This window comes from Rousettus aegyptiacus, unplaced genomic scaffold (assembly GCF_014176215.1).
Source record: "Rousettus aegyptiacus isolate mRouAeg1 unplaced genomic scaffold, mRouAeg1.p scaffold_m13_p_5, whole genome shotgun sequence".
Taxonomy (NCBI): Eukaryota; Metazoa; Chordata; class Mammalia; order Chiroptera; family Pteropodidae; genus Rousettus; species Rousettus aegyptiacus.
In genome coordinates this window covers 114,424,465-114,441,359 of record NW_023416308.1, presented here as the reverse complement: position 1 = coordinate 114,441,359, position 16,895 = coordinate 114,424,465, and the positions used below count along the sequence as shown (strand labels likewise).

At 49.8% G+C, this 16,895-nt stretch overlaps 2 long non-coding RNA genes across 3 annotated transcripts; both read left to right on the top strand.

Annotated features, from left to right (window-relative positions):
• The first annotated feature begins 1,612 nt into the window (after positions 1 to 1,612).
• LOC107501592 lies at positions 1,613 to 6,018 on the top strand. 2 transcript variants are annotated; one of them, XR_001594798.2, is made up of 4 exons: positions 1,613 to 1,917; positions 2,855 to 2,982; positions 3,122 to 3,277; positions 3,653 to 6,018. It is a non-coding gene; the product is annotated as an uncharacterized LOC107501592 (long non-coding RNA). The 2 variants fall into 2 exon arrangements; XR_001594799.2 differs by lacking the exon at positions 1,613 to 1,917 and adding an exon at positions 1,936 to 2,247.
• Positions 6,019 to 11,065: 5,047 nt separating this feature from the next.
• On the top strand, positions 11,066 to 15,170 carry LOC107501593. Its single transcript, XR_001594800.2, has 4 exons — positions 11,066 to 11,218; positions 13,788 to 13,935; positions 14,095 to 14,245; positions 14,568 to 15,170. It is a non-coding gene; the product is annotated as an uncharacterized LOC107501593 (long non-coding RNA).
• The last annotated feature ends 1,725 nt before the right edge of the window (positions 15,171 to 16,895 follow it).

Here is a 16,895-nt window from a genome sequence, read left to right as displayed (position 1 = left end):
TGCCCAGGCCTTCATTCCTCTGCCTTTTTATGGGCAGGACTTCCGAGGTAGAAAAGCAGACACATCATCAATGGCCTGGGGGACCCAAACCAGGAGGACTTTGTCCGTGTCAGCTGAGGAGGTGTGGGCATCTGGGCGACCACCTCGTTCCTGCCCCAACTGTCCCTTAAGAATCACGAAACACAGATCTCGTCCTGAGGTTGCATGACGAGCATAGGCAGGGGGTGGGGTGGGGAGGGGGCTGATAGCCCCTGGGGTCCTCGCGCCAGGGGGAGCCAGCACAAAGAACTCTCCACACACATTCTCTCTTCCGTTTCCTCCATCACAGCACCACGGGAGGTGTTATTATTTCTATTTTGATCACATGAAGAGAGAGGGATGAAGAGAAGTAAGAACTAGTGTGGGTGCCAGGCCTGGCTGGTCCCAGGCCTGGCTGTGACCCAGGCTCGCGGCCAGAACCAGGACCTGGGTTTAGAATGTGACATTAGTGTGGCAGGGCGCCTGCGCCTAAAACGTGTAAACATACTTCAGCTTACTGTATCCCGCACGTGTGGCGGAAGGCCACTATTGGACTCTGCTGTGTGTGTGGAGCCATGCGGTGCCCTGGGGAGCAGAAGGGGAGCAGAAGACGCATGCGCAGTACCGCGCTCCCCCCCCCCCCATAGCACCGCGCTCCCCTCAACCGCAGTGCGCTCCGCACAGTCAAGTTGGTGCCGGGCCGTTTTCCGTCCTCACGTCTGTCTGCCTCTTGTGCATTCTTCCAACTGGGCGCCTCACGACCCAACCTCCCCTTCCCGATCAGCTCCGTGCTGACAACGAGGCCAGCGGATGATCACGCGGCTAATACTTGGTAGACCTGGGTCTATGACTTAGCTCTTTGTCGCCCATCGGTGCGCCTGTCTATCCCCGAGGCTGACCACGCCTGTCCTTGGACCTGCGCCACACTGGCTGCACTAGGAATCAAAGGCCCTACTTCTGCAGATATGGACTGCATACCTGTGGGCTCTCGAATCACCCAAGTCAGGCCCTCCTCCCCGTACACACTTTCAGTCATCGCTCCTGGCCTTTGCCCGGACTGCCTGAACCCATTGCACTCTGAGCTCATCTTGGCCTCAGGTAGATTGATACACCCTCTCAATCGGCTTGGGTTTTCTTACGTATTAACGCCCGACTCTGTTTTATTTATGGCTCTAGAGAAAGAAAATACACGATCTCATAATAAAACAATACAAAGTAAAAGCGCCCAGATGATACTGATGGTTAAGCAGGTTTGCGAAACGGCTCCACTCTGCCAACCTCCCCTCTCTGCTTCCCCTGCTCCCGAAGCCTGGAACCCTTCTGGGGCAGGCGGCGTCCTTTTGCCTATTTTCCCATATGCCTGGTTGCACAGCATCGTCACCCAGATCGAGGGAGGAAGTCGTGCTGGGTCACCAGGGCTTTCGAAGGGGGCATTGATCCAGTCAGTGCACGCTCACTCCACAAAGCCCTGCTGGCAGGCCAGCTCCTCCTCAGCTCTTCAATCTTGTTAGCTGTCCCGGCCAGGGGGTCAATGACCAGCAGGACAGCTGGACGCAGCAGACACACTTGTGGGGCGTAGCTGAGCAGGGGCTGCTGCAGGGCGATGGCCTCACCCAGGAGAAAAAGGAGACGGGACGTGGGGAGGGAGACGGGAGTTAATGTCCCCCGCCGCTCCAAGCGTGGGGCCGGGGCTCTCTGAGGCTACAGCGTGAGACCCTGCACAGCTGGAAGGGAAGCGGAACGTCTGGACGTTCCATGGACTCGATGCCGCCCTGTGCTCGGTCCCACCAACTCCACCTCCTGTCTGCAAACAGCTGGCAGGTGCACTGCAGCGTCCGCGAGGAGGATGCCAGGCAGAGATGACCGTGCCCCTCAGGGGTCCGCAGTCTAGTGAAGAAGGTAACGAACGCGAGCGCGCTGTCAGTTCCGGAACAGCCTGATAGTGCCGCACGGCCGCGGGAGCTCAGGGCAAGGCCAGAGGCCTCAGACAGAGGGCATCTCGTGAGCAAGGCACAGAAAACACCACGGGGCCCCCGCAGCTGCCCATCCGGGAATCGAACCCTGAGCATTCACGGCACAAAAAGCTCTACAGTGGGTGCTGGGGGTGGTGGTTGAAGGATAAATTACAGGAGCCCCCTTTATCCGTGGTTTCACGGTGGAGGCTTCGGTGATCTGCGGTCAACCGTGGTCTGAGGATAGCACTTGGAAAACTCCAGAAGTAAACAATTCGTAAGTTTAAATTGCCCGCCGTTCTGATTAAGGCGATGGAATCTTGTGCCGTCCTGCTCCGTCCCGCCTGAGACACATCCCATCCGGCGCAGCCGGATGTAGAGGCTCCCCGGCCTGTCAGTCACTTAGCAGTCTGGGATTCCAGATCAACTGTCACGCTATCACGACACTTGATTCCAGGGAACCCTTGTTTCACTTGATGATGGCCCCAAAGCCATTCACGTAACTTTGATCACAGTATATTGTTGTAATCATTCTATTTTATTATTAGTTGCTGTGCCTGATTTATAAATGGACTTTATCAAAGGTGTGGGGAAAAAACATGGCATATTTAGGGTTCAGTATCATCCGTTGTTTCAGGTATCCACTGGGGGTCTTGGAACATATTGCCCACGGGCACCAGGTCTGGCAGGGAAATAAGGGGAATACGAGTAATTGAGGATGTCGGAGCTTTACCTGTAAATGGAAATTTCCGGATGACCTGGCTCAATGTCCTTTTTCTAAAATGGGGAAACCGGAGGTGGAGTGACTCATCTAAGACAAAGAGCCAGCTGGTGGGAGAGACCTAGATCTTCATGTTTCTACCTGGGTTCTTTCTCCTACACAGGGTATGACACACACCACAGCAGAAGACTTGAATGGGGCATGGAAACTAGAAGAGTGGGGAGCCTTCTGGCTGAGGGACGGGTGTGTGCATGAGGTGCCCGGAGCCGGGCCGTGGAAGAGGGGCACAGTGTACGTATGCTCAGGAAACGGGGGTGTCCAGCAGCCTGAGACAGAGGGGAGAGAAGGGATTCACTGGGGGCCATGGCTGGGATGGTAGGGTTGACCAGTCTGCGCACTTGTCTTCTGAGAAGTCTGTATTTTTGTGCAGTGATGAAATGAAGAAGCACTGACCAGCGTTGTGGTATCGCAGCTGTGCTTCTGAGAGAACTCTGCAGGAGAGGGAGTGTAAGACAATGGAGAGAGCAGAGAGCAGAGCCCAGAGGGGAGGAGCCCACGGCAGCCATCCCCGGCTAGTGGCCCTGAGGTACTCCCGGCCATGACCAGCCTTGCTCTTTTGGGGATATGTAGATTTTTTATTTTTTTATTTTTTGCTTCTCCCCATAGAATGTCAGCTCCTAGAAATCAGGGAGCATTCCAGGTGACAAGCGTGCTGGTCACCGATGGGGATGCGGAGATGAGTGTCCATATCTGTGGGAGCTGGTCATCTTGCTGGCCTGAGGACACAGTGACGTGAGGCAGTGCTGGGGGCAGGTGGGGTAGGCGGTAGGTACAGAAATATAGGGCATTAGAATTACTCTGACTTGCTGCTCCTGATGGTGCGCCATGAGGTGGGCACTCGGGAGCTCTAGGCCTGTTGTGACTGGGCTGCTAATTTGTTCCTTGTTTTCCTGTTCATCAGGGTTAATACCTGGAAACTCAAAGTCCTCCTCTAGGCATGGACCATGGCCTGAGCTGAGCAAGCCTGTCTGCAGCTCTGGGGACATGAACTTATTCCCCCAAGTCATTCATTGATCTGCAGGGCCAAGCCGCAAAGCTCAGATAAGTAGTCAGAGAGGTCACTGAAATGCAGACCTTGAAACAAGTGGCTCTGCCTCGCTCCAGACTGTGGAGATTGGGATGATAACGCCCGTGCAGTCTGGGGACTCTCAAAGTCAGCCTCTGACCATTGCCCTTTCCAGAGAGGGATGACCTTGTCAGGCACAAGCGCTTGTCTCACCATTGCACGAATATTCTTAGGGGTCCCTCTGTGGCCTCAGCATTCATGGCCAGGGCAAATCCCCATCAATCCCTCCGGATGTTTCCTTAAGAAACAAATCACAAGCCAGTAATTCCACTCTTAGATAGGTCCACACGAGAAATGAGGGCGTGTGCCCATCCCAAACCACATGGGAGAAGGATCCGGGCAGCTCTACTTGTAACAGCCACGAACCGGAAGTGTGCACGGTGCCCAGCCACAACTGGAAGGAGAAAAAAATTGTGAAACAGTCCTACAACCGAATAGCACGCAGCGATTACTAAGGACGAGCTACCGCTACGTGCAACAACTTGGAGGGCTCTCACAGGCACAGCGATGAGCAAGCGGCAGCAGACATAAAGTACTACACGTGGTGTGATTCCGTTCGGATGAAAGTCAAAACAGCAGAAACTAACAGGCAGTGATACAAGTCAGAAGACCAGTTACCTGAGGAAACCCCGGGGTGATGGAAAAGCTCTTGGTCTGGGCGGTAGCTGCATAGGGGTGTGTGTGTGTGTGTGTGTGTGTGTGTGTGTGTGTGTGTGTGTGTAAAGTCTTTAGGGTATACCTTGCAACTCTCTTCTTCCACCAGTGAGAACACGCTAGCCATCCTTGCTCTTTGTCAGCTGGATGCTGGGAGGGACGGTTCGATAAACGGCTCTTCCTGCTCCGAAGCCTGCGATGCTCTGAACTGCTGCCTCCATGACCTGCCCACAGCGGCAGCTCCTTCTCTTTGCCTTCAGTCTCCTTAACCTCTGTCTTCCCACGCAAAGTGCCAGGGAAAAAAAGGAGAAGGGAAGGATGGGCCCTGGCACGTGGGAAAGCTCCGTGAATGGGTGCAAATCTGGGCAGGGCCGTGGCCGAAAAGGTCTGCGAGGATGTTTGCTAGGCTGGTAACTGGTTAACTCCGCAGAGAGAAAGGCGTGGGGAGCATTCACATGTCACTCCATATATTTCTGCAGTGGTTGATATTTTTAAATGAATATGAATTACCTCGATATTTAAAAATAATAGCACATGTTCACAAAACTCGTACAGTCCCTCCTCAGTTGACTGGCAGTGAAGGCAGGGGGCAGAGGTGGGATTGCTTTGGCTGAGATGTGACAGCCCCGCGGAGGCCGGGGCTGCTCATCGGGCCCTCTGGTTACCTGAGTCTCGCTCTCTGGAATTTGTCTATACCTGTACTGGACCTGACCTGGACTTACAGTTGAATGCTCTTGGTCGTTGATAATTTCATTTGTTTTTCCTCCTGAGATTTTCTTGGTGGAGGGCCAGTGCATTTCTATGATACATAATGTGTTGGTCAACTCAGGTGGTGGCTTAAACAGCCAAAATTGGTTCTCTCACAGTCCTGGAGACTGCGAGTCCAGCGCGTGGGAATTCTGGTGCGGGCCCTCTTCCTGGCTCGCGGACGGGGCCACCTTCTTGCTGTGTGCTCACCTGGTATCTCCTCGGTGTCCCTACTTACAAAGCACTAGTCCTATCAGACCAGTGCCTTATCCTCATGACCTGATTACCACCCGGGGGCCCCATTTCCAAATACCATAACTGTGCGGGTTAGGGCTCCAACATTAGAGGGCACAGGGGGACACAAACATTCAGCCTATAACACAAAATAACTCCCCCTAGATACGTGACATAACTGTGAACCCCTTTTCCATCTTAGACGTTTTTTTTTTTTCCTCCAGAACTTAACTTAATCAACAAATATTTGTTGAGCATTTATTGTGTTCTAAGCTTTTGGGAGATGTCAGTGAACAAAAAAGACAACAATCCCTGCCCTCGAGGATTCTCCCTGAAGGGGGTTCTCCCAGGGTGCAGTCCTGGGTTCTCTTTCTCCTGTTTTAATTTACTCACATGGCTTTAGACAACTTTTTTTATGACAAAGACTCCCACCTTTCTCTTTCTAGCCCTAAGTACCTCTCCTGACTCCAGACGCACTGAATTGCTTACCCACTCAACATCTCCGTGTGGTCCACGAATCTCCATAGTGGATGCTGTCGAATGCAGCCTCGATTTTTCCCCTTCATCTCTGAGGCCCTCATTCCCGCAGCTGCCGGTCGTGTTGGCTGACCATAGCTGAGACCTTCACCAGAAACTGCCCTCAGCTGAAGGGAGCTGTCTCACCCCAGGCGAGGCCCCTCTCTGGGGCTGCTCACATCCAATGAATGGCTGGATGTGAAGGTTGCTTCGGTTCAGGTCAGCTCTGAAGAGTCGTTCCACCTCAGATGCTTGGTATGCAGCCTTTGATATGGTAGACAAGATCTTTTCTATTTCTGTCAGGAAGGAAGCACAAGGACTGGAAGCTGTTCACATTCACAAGGAATGGACAACAGCGGACATTACGGTCTTACCCCGAGCTATGTTAACTCTCTGTCCTCTCTCATAAAATAAACTGAATGGATTTGGGCCATCCGGGCCTTCTGCAGACTATCTCATCAATCCACTCCATCCGTGAACAAAAGTTGAAAGTATTTTGGAGGCCTTGAAAAGACATATCTGTTTCAAAGGATGGGACATAAATCCTGTGAAAAATCAAAGGCCCAGTGGAAAACTTAACTCCATATAAAAACCTGCACATGGATGTTTATAGAAGCTTTATTCATAACTGCCAAAACTTGAAAGCAGCCAGGATGTCCTTTAGCAGGTGAATGGATAAACATCCAGATGATGGAATATTTTTAAAAAGAGCTATCAAGCCATAAAAAGACGTGGAGGAAGCTTAAACTCGTATTACTAAGTGAAAGGAGCCAATCCATAAAGGCTAACTACATATCATTCCAACCATATGACATTCTGGAAAAGACAGAACTGTGTAGATCGTAAAAAAGGTCGATGGTTGCCAGGGCTTGTCGGGGAAGGAGAGCTGCAAAGGCAGAGCACAGGGGATTATTAGGGCAGCGAAACCCCTCCGTAAGATGCTGTAACGGTGGACGCACGTTCCTGCACGTTTGTTCAAAGCCATGGAATGCACGACGGCAGGAGCGGACCCTAATGGAAACTAGAAATTTGGGCAATGATGATGTATCCGTGTAAGTCCATCGATGATAATAAATGTACTGCTGTGTGTGTGTGTGGGGGGGGGGAGGTGTATGGGAGATCTCTGTACCTTCTGCTCAGTTTTGCTTTGAATCTAAAACTTCTCTAAAAAATGAAATCTGTTAAAATGAAAGAGCCAAAGGCCCACCTCCTCGGTGAAATTCTTAGCGGTGTTTTAGGATATCCTTTTCAAAGTAAAGGACAAATTGTACCTCTCATCACTGAGAAGGAAGCATGATGCCTGGTAGGACTCTTTAGATTCTGGAAGCTGCATCTTCCGCCCTTGAGAACACTACTCTGGCCTCTTCCTGCGTGGCGCGGGAGGACGGCTAGTTCGGCGTGCGGTGCAGGAGAGGGAAACGTTTCTGCGATAGGCGGAGGCTGAGGTGCAAGAAGCCCCCTGCTTAGGTCGTGGGAACTGGAAGACCTCACCTCTACCACGATGTTATATTTATCTGGACTCTGAAAAGATGTGTGGAGTTTATGTCAAATCCCGCAGGGGTATAACATCATAAACCCTCAGAGTCCCGAATCAAGGCTATGCCACCTGCCGCAAAAAAATTTGAAAATCAGCTCCTGGCGTGCTTTGGTTCCTGGTAGAGATGGAACGACTGACCACGGGACAGCAAATAATCGTATGGCTACAACTGCCCACCACAAGCCAGCACCTATCAGTGCCACTGGGCCAACAGGTCCAGCAGTAATGGTTTATAACATAGGACCAGAGGGTACAAGTAAGCTGAATGAGCCAGTTACCCAGGTTCCCCTGTCGTCTGGGTCTATTAGACTGGTATCTCTCCTTTGCACACATGTATGGCTCCATGCTGGGTCCTTTATGACTGGCTGATGGAGGAGGACGATGGCTGACTAGGTTCACACGTAGGTCAACTTGATACGTGGGCGCAAAGTGAAAACAGACTTCTGATGTACCGTGACTTCAGACAGTGGTGAGCGGAGAAGTGAGGCACTCCTCCAGGGGCCATAACTTTATGTTATGTGGAAAGAGAAGTGGCCTTGGGTAAGAATATGTGCAAAGTTGTGGATGGGGAGAATGGGTTGGCTAACTAGTCACAGGGCCTGGGCGGAGGTGGGGTGTGTGGCAATATTGGAAGATTAAGGACAGAGAGGCCGGGGGAGGAGGCATGTGGGAAAGCCCGAGGCCTGTTACCCCTCACCAGAGAGCGTTCACCACAGAAGAAGCACCAAGCACTCAAGGGGTCAGAGCGACTCGGTCAGTTCATGTCCGCCAGCCTCCGTCATCGGCCACGCCAGGGCCGACACAGTTAGCTGTGCATAAACAGGGTAGTCATGGCGGCCGAGATGGAGGTTACACATGAGTTCCACAGTGCGGGCTCACCTCTCACCCACCTGCTGGTAGGTGCAGTGCTGGAGCAGGCCTGCGGTGGTTTGGGAGAGTCAACTGTTCCCTTTTTCAGGAATGTTATGAGTCTGTGGACATTACATTCATAGCTTGAAATTGGCCCTGGTGGAAGTACTTTCAACACAGAAACCAGAAGATGCTAAAATAAATTCCCACGCCCTCCTCCCCCTGCTCAGAGAGCAGGTTATTAAACATTTACTAGCACACTACTGAACAGAGACCAAAGCTGAGCCTTTGATATGGCACTATGTCTTGAACGCCAATCAGCTCCTTGATGGCAAGTTGATTACACTGAACTTTCTCCACCTTGAAAGGGTCAGCAGTTTGTCTTGACTGTAATTAACGTATATATCAAGGCCTTTCCTGCCCACAGAGCCTCACCCAGCAATATTGTCTGAAGGCTTACAGGTTCGATCCACTGCCACAAGACCCCACGTTTTCTAGCATGGGACAATGAACATATGTTAGAGCAAAGCAGGTGTGGCAGTGGACACATGACCGTGGAATCCACTGACGTAGCACACAGGGCACCACCTAGAAACTGGTAGCCTGACAGCATAACAGAATTGCCTTCTGAAGGTACAGCTGAGTTATCAGCTTGTAGGCAATACCCTACAAGGATGGGGTGCCATCCTCCAGGATGCAGTATTCATAATAAATCAATGACCTTTGTAAAGAGCTATGTTCTCAACAGGTAGAACACGTGGGTCCAAGAATCAAGGGGTAGGAACAGGAAAAGCTCTCCTTGCCACGTCTCCTAAGGACGCAGCTTGGAAAACTTGTGCATCCGAATCTAGCACACAGGGCGCCGCCTAGAAGCTGGTAACCTGACAGTATAGTGTGGGCTTAGAGGTCCTGGTTCCCAGAGGTGGGACACTGCCACAGAAGACTCAGCTAAAGTCCTGCGAAGCTGTGAGCCGTGGTTTGTTCCTCATCACTCTGAGATCCTTGTGCCAACAGATAAGCAAGGAAACAAGTCACCTTCTCAACGGGAGTAACGACCCCCATTCATCACGAAGAAGTAGGACTTCCGTTACACGTGAAGGGCAGAGAAAGAGGCGTGTGGCAGTTAGGTCACCCACGAAGGTCCTCTTTTGATAACTCCTTGCTCGATTTTCTGTCAGCTTTATCGAGGTAAAATTTACATACACTAAAATTCGCTATTTTCAAGTGAGCGATTTTACGTTTGACAGATATATAGATAGTTACGTAACTACTACCACAGTCATATTACGTGAGACTTCCACATCTTCCCACGAAGTTCTCCTGTGCCCCTTTGGAGTCCAATCTCTCCTCCTCCATCCTGGATTCTGGCGACCGCCATGAGCTGTCCATCAGCGTGGTTTTGCCTTTCCTAGAATTTCAAGTACGTGGAACCATACAGTACATACCTGGTGTCTGACTTCCTTCATTTAGCGTACTGCTTTTGAGATGCATCCGCATTGTCGCCTGTGGAATAGTTTGTTCCTTTTCACTACCGAGTATTATCCATTGTACGAATATATCTCAGTTAGCTTCTCCATTCACCCCGTGGCTGGACCTTCAGATCGTTTCCAGTTTGGGGCTATTATAAATAACACTGTTATAAACATCATGTATAAGTCTTTAAACTGCTTTCTGAAGTGCGTGGACCATTTTGCATTCCCGCCAGCAGTGCGTACATTCCAGTTGCTTCATATACCTGCCAATATTTAGTATCTTTAGTCTTTTAAAAAATATATATATATATACACACACACACATATATACGTGTATATGTGTGTGTGTGTGTATGTATATATATATATATATATCCTTGGTGAAGTGTCTCATTTGCCACCCATATGCAGAGAGCCGGATCTGAGCCAGACCTGTGGCCAAAGCATTGGCAAAGCCATGCTTGGCTGTGTGGCAATCTGCCAAAGACGGAGAAGCAAAAACAATTAACAGACGGCTGCTTCTAGTGTAGCAGAGATAACCCGGTACAGACAGGCCTTGGGGAATTATTGCCATCATCAAGTTTCAAGTCCTGAGGGGGGAAGGCTCCCATTTCCTCCTTGACGGTCAAAAGTGTGTAATAAAAGCCCTGAGCTTGTCTCGGAGTCACTGTATCTAAGTAAAGCGCAGTGCCCCACCTGGCCCCTGCTTTTGAATATACCGTCTCTGTGTTTTTCTCCATCCTTCCATTGCCCCCTCTCAGGTCTGTTAACCCTCTAGCTGTGCAGGTCGCCCGCCCAGCAAGGGGCACCCAACGTGGGGGAGGCGGCTCCACCCTCCCGTTGAGGGGAGGGCTCTGCCCATTGTAAATTTCATCCATCCATCCAGACGAAAGGACACTCCTGGGGAGCGTCCAACACTTAAAGGTAAGTGCACGGTGAGGAGTGGATTGGTTTCACTGCGTGTAAAACATGGGAAATTCTGTTCCCACAGGTTCCCAAGGGAGGATCCTTAATGTCCAGATGCGTAAGGCCCTGCTTGGAGCCAGAGGCTGTAAGGTGGAAGGAAGGCGATCCACTGAGTTTTTGCATTTGGGGCCAGAAACTTGTCCTTGGTCCCCAGAGGAGGGAACTGTAAATAGTCAGGCCTGGGAGAAGGTGGGGAAGCAATTATGAGGGCGCTGTACCTCTGAAGGGGCTGATAAGATCCCCATTTTTACTCTTCCTCTACGGTATCTAATAAGGGATTGTCTCGGTACCACCAGAGAAGACCAAGGACTCCCCGGGGGAAGTGGTGAAGAGTTGGTCGCTGCACCGCGAAGCCCTCGGAGGGGCATGAGGACCTTCACGCTCCTCTACCGCCTTCTGCTCCTCTGCCACCATCGCTGCCTGAGTGTAAGCAAGAAAGAGAGAGGGAGGCTCGGAGAGATCAGCAGGCTAGGGGACATGAGGACAGTCAGGAATGGATTTCGACGGGCTGAGTCAACACCCCCAGGGAAGTCATAAATACCAACGATGGGGAAATATGAGTACATGCATGACCTCTGATCTTTATTTGTCTGTGGTGTATGTGATATGGTGGTTCGGTCAAGAATTCTAATTATGATAGAAAGGAAAATGTATGTTTTAGGACACGGAAGGTGTGAAATATAGAGATTTATTTTGAAGAAAATTAAGGGAAAGGTGTTTGTCTTAAAGTTGGTCGTTTCTGAATGAGTGAGAAGAGGCAAACTGAAGGAATGAGGGAAGTGGTAGAAGGTTTGTGAAGAGAAATCCCAAGAGGGAATTTTATGCGCTTGAGCGAAATGAGATCGGAAATTTAAATGCCAAAAGTAAGCTAAGGCAAAATTAAAGTTGTGTTTTAATGTTTCTTAGACTATTGGTCTGCTACTGATGTTAGGGAAAAGTTTTTTGAGTAGAAAACAAGGATTCCATGCTTAATTAAAGTAATTTCTGTTTTATGTTGCATCAACCAGTTTTCTGAGGCTTTTAGAGAATATACTAACATTAGCCCAAAGGCCAAGGGCCAGACACTCCTGTCTATACATTTCATAACTCGGTCTGTGCCCAACATTCAAAGGAAGCTCCAAAAGTTGGGGCCTAAACCCCAACCCCACAGGCTGCCTTGGGGCCAGAGGTCTTTGAGGTGTTCAATAACTGGGACCGGGCAGGAAAGGAAGCAAAGTACAAAAAAGGTGCGAATTTTAGCTGCCGTAATACAGGGACCATCTTGAGGTAATAAAAACCTTGCAGGTCTAGAGGGCCTCGATCTTGGTTGGCCATGAGCGGCATTGTCAAGACTGAGGCATAATCAATGTGCAAATTGCAGAAGGAAAGGCACTGGAAGGGCGAATGTCCATCCAGCTCTGGGAAGCGGGGAGGGGTGCACCTCATAAGCCTTCGCTCCACGTAGCAAGCCTCTCATGAAGGGGCCGCTCTCTCCTCCAACGACGGAGGCCCAAGCGCTTGCAAGCTCCCGTCCTAGAAAAATCCACCACGATCACCACAGTGGAACCTCAGGTCACACTCGACATGGCAGGAAGGAAAAACTGAATTTTTACTAGATACTCGAGGTGCCTCCTCTGTCCTGACCCATCCCACGGGCCTCTCTCCAATGCTAACAGCACAGTTACAGGAATAAAAAGTCAGCTCTCAAGGCAAACAGAAAGGCTCTATCAAGTCTTGTTAAGTTCCCAACTGGTGTCAAAGTACAAGGAATCAACAGCTGGGTACATTTGATCTCGAATTAAACCAGTTTCTCATGAGTCCTCACAGGTTCCTTCAGGAAATAAACCTGTTCTTGTGAAGCCGCGGAAGATCTTAAGCTCTTGTTCCCGAAACATGTGCCAGAGAATCAAGGAACTTTTGCGTACTCTGAATTAACAAACTGCCATGAAAAAGTAACTTCATTGTCAATTACCTCTACTACTAACTTTGACTTGTCTTTCCTATCTTTTTGCTAAGTTTATACCCGCTAGGTTACAAGGCTTCCTACCACTTGTACATGTTGGAACGCCTCACGTTGTCTGCTTCCGGGGCCCTCAGAATAGGCGTTCGGAGATTTTTATTCTCAGCAGGCAGGGACTATAGCCCTATCTTGGCTTTGAAGAAGTTACAGAAGACAGACCTTCCTCCCTCAAACATCCCCTTAAGATTAAGGGAATACAATCTCTGAAGGGAAATAATGCGAGGAGGAGGTAGGAAAATTGAGGTGTTGGTCGGGCCTCGTTCAGAGACTGTAATTCCTCAGAGTGGGATCGGAATAAAGTTAAATTACATTTACAGGCATATGGACTGACAATAATGCCAGCCTTGATGTAGCTGATCTCCACACACATATATTCTTGACATCTGAAACAGGAACGACGGTATTATGGATCCTGCAAAATTGGCTCAGTAAATTTTAGATGATTTGAGAGATTTCAACCCTTTTAATCCTCTCAGACACACTGTCTGGCATCTTTTAAGTATTTGCGCTGTTGCTGTTAATTCTTTTTTGTATGTTCTCAGTCGGGTGCTGAGTCCTCCAGAGACAGGTGCGAGACCTCCAAGTGAGCAACCTTCCTCTGCGCTTAAACGTTTAAAAAGGGGGGAGATGTAGAGAGCCAGAGCTGAGCCAGACCTGTGGCCAGAGCATTGGCAAAGCCATGCTTGGCTGTGTGGCAATCTGCCAAGGACAGGGAAGCAAAAGAGTTAACAGACAGTTGCTTCTAGTGTAGCAGAGATAACTGGGTACAGGCAGGCCTTGGGGAATTATCGCCGTCAGCAAGTTTCAAGTCCTGAGAAGAAGACTCCCATTCCCTCCTTGACCATCAAAAATAAATAAATAAATAAACCCAAAACCCAAAAAACAAACAAACAAACAAAACCCCAGATCTTCCTACCTTTTATGTTCTACCCACATAAAAAAACAAACAAACAAACAAACCTATCTTCTTTCACTATTTGCTTTTTTTTTTTTTAGGTGTGATAATGATCTTGGGGCTTTCTTCCTTCGAGAGATTCATAATGAAACACTTACAGATGATGAAATTTTATGAAGTCCGTGACTGGCCTCAAATGCTGCAAAGAGGAAACGCATGGGACGCTGACGAAACAAAACTGGTCGCGAGGTGAAAAGTCTGTCGACGCCGCGTGATGGGGACCTGGCGGTTCTTCTGCTGTTTCCTCGAGGCAGGGGAGATGGGGGGCGGGGGAGGGGGAGGGGGCCTTTCCGGGAGCGCCTGAACCCAGGCGGAGGCTTACTCCGTGCCGTGGGAACTTTTCTGCAGGTACACTCCTGGGACCTTACCCCGGGGGGCTAAACGGCATGAGTTGTGGCCAGCCTTACCATGCAGAAATTGTCCAGCCAGAGTGCAAGGAAAACGTCTCCCTGCTCACCCCAGGAAAACGTCTAAGACCCCAACGGGAGCAGGACAGAAGGTACATGGGCTCTTTTTCTTTTTTTCTATCTATGAAAACTGTGCCCCCCCCCACCCCCCCCCCCCCCCCCCCCCCGCGCGCCGTGAGGCTTCGAAAAGAAGTGTAGGTCAAGAGGAGAGTAGAAAAACACAAAACGGGGGGAAACGTTTGCCGACCAGAAGCCAAGGTTGTCAGAAACGCGGCCGGAGCTGGGCTAAAGCACCGGGTTCTAAGCTCGTGTGGCGCCGCAGCGTTCACGGGGGGCCGCGGCGTTCACGGAGCGGGGGTGGGGGGCCCACAGCGAGACTTTGGCGTGACGTCTCACACCGTTTTGCTGGTGCAGCCTGCCAACGGGCCAGAGGGCAGAACCTGTGCCGACTGTGAATCTGTGAACGAGCGCGTGGAAGGCGTTTGGAAGATGTATGAGGAACCTCGAAAGGGAATGAATCCCAACGGCCCCTCTGTCGCGGATGACGTCGGTCGGTCGCTTGTTTGATTTGACTGACCATCTGGCAGACCTCAGCTGCCCGGTTTACCCGGCCGACAGCTGGACATACCGACCTCATTACAAAGACTGGATTAAAGAGAGGATCTACGCGCTCCTACGTGGGCAGGCCCAGCAGGCCAGGAAATAGTTTCATGGGCAGCATGAAAGGGATGGGGGTGGGCTTGCAACACAGGTGTGCGGGGCATGCTGCCTGGGGAGTTTTGTACTATAGTAACCCTGGTTCCATTTTGCTATGCTCTAGCCAGGATCCAATGTGTTGGATGAAATGTGAGGATCTTGTTCAATCCGAAAACCCTGTCACCCCCTCTTTTTTCTTTCTTTCTTTCCCTTTTTTTTTTTTTTACTTAAATATTTTTATGATTATTGAAATGGAAGTTTTCTTTGTCAGATAATGTTAATTCCAGTGCTTCAAAGACTATTCCCATCTGCTTTATAACATTCACGGTACTAACTCTTTTCTTCAAGCTGAGGGCGGGAGGGTGGGGTTGGCACAGGTTAGTTATGGCCTCAAGATACAGTCTGGTGAAAAACAAAGAAATGTTCTTTAATAAATCATCATCATCATCATAATAATAATAAAAGCACCAGGTTCTACATCAAGAGGAAAAGAATGTTGAAATTGCCTACAGAATGATTTGCGAGTTTCGTATGGAAAAATATCATAGGTAAAGTTAATTGATAAGCCCCACATTTCTAGGTGAAAATATGTGACAATTAACATCTTTAGTTCATGGCTCTTACAAATAAATGCAAAAGACTATCATCCCAGTAGAAGAGTAGGCAACAGACGTGAATTAGTAATTCAAGAAATCAAAATCGTTGATGGCATAGGAAAAGATGGCCAACTTCATCAGTGACCAAAGAAAGGCAGTATAAAACAGCAATGCGAAATATTTTGGGTCGATTATACTGACAAAGATCTTAAAAGTAGATGATATTCAAAGTTTATGAGGATGTCGTTATCAATAAATAGTTGCCTAGATTGGTTCAAAGTTAGTGCTTATAGATACAGACCACAGAATGGTGGCTATCAGAGCCCCGGGGAATGGGGTGAGGAGCGGGCGTGGCGGGGAAGGTGTTAAGTATAGGGTGACGGCAAGAATCTAGACTTCGGCAGTGAGCACGGGACAGAGTATGCAGATGCTGACTCATAACCTTGTACCTCTGAAAATTAGGTAACGTTGTTAACCAGTGTTACCCCCAACGCGTTTAATTTTAAAAAGCTCGTGGAGGGCGACTTGATAATATATATCTAAATTTAAATTTAAAATGTATGCAGCTTCCAGTATTTCCCCTCCTAGGAATTTATTCCAAGGAAAGGGTCGGGCAAGTGCATCAGGATGTGCGTGTAAGACCGTGCCATTGTTATTCGAGCGAAACTGGCAACACTCGGATGTCCTCAGTGAGAACTGGTCAGCTTCCTGCCCTCTATTTGGTCCTCTCCATAAACATAAAACATGCCAAAGTCTCTCCTCAACTTTGTTCCCCCAAGGGAAGTCCCGTGGCCTTCGCTTCACAGCCAAACTTCCTGCAGTGTCCTCTGCATTTTCCCCCAGTTCCTTACCACCCAGTTCCCCGTCTACCCGCCACTGCCACTGCCGTCACTAAAATCATCGGCACTCGTCCCATGTTGCAAAACCCAGCGGACTCCAAGCACGGCCTCTCGGGAGCTTTTAACATCGTTGCCCCCTTTCTCCTTTCGGTTGCCATGGCCCTGTACTCACCTGGTTTTTGCTCCTTCCACCCCGCTGCCTCTTCTCGGTCTCCTTCGCTGGCTCCCCAGCCTCTGCCAGCACCTCGCCGTGGACCTGCTTCGGGACTTTGCCCCAGGATTGCCTTCTCACTCCCCCACAGCCTCCCGGAGACAGCCCGGCTTCTCCTCAGCCTCGTCCACCCCCGAGGAGCTTATGTTTCTAACCAGAGCTCCCTCTTTGGCTGCTGACTGGACACATTGCCTGAATGTCACATGCTTCTCAGACTCAGAATATCCAAACCTACACTCGCCATACCCCCTCAGTCAATGGCACCACTGTTTGCCCAAGACAAATGTCAATGTTGGTTTTTCTCTGCCGAGCATCTAGGAGCCCAGCACGGTATTAAGTAGAGGAAGTAGAGGCTGATGTCCTGAAATATGCTTGCGTATACGTTCCCAAAGCTTCCCTG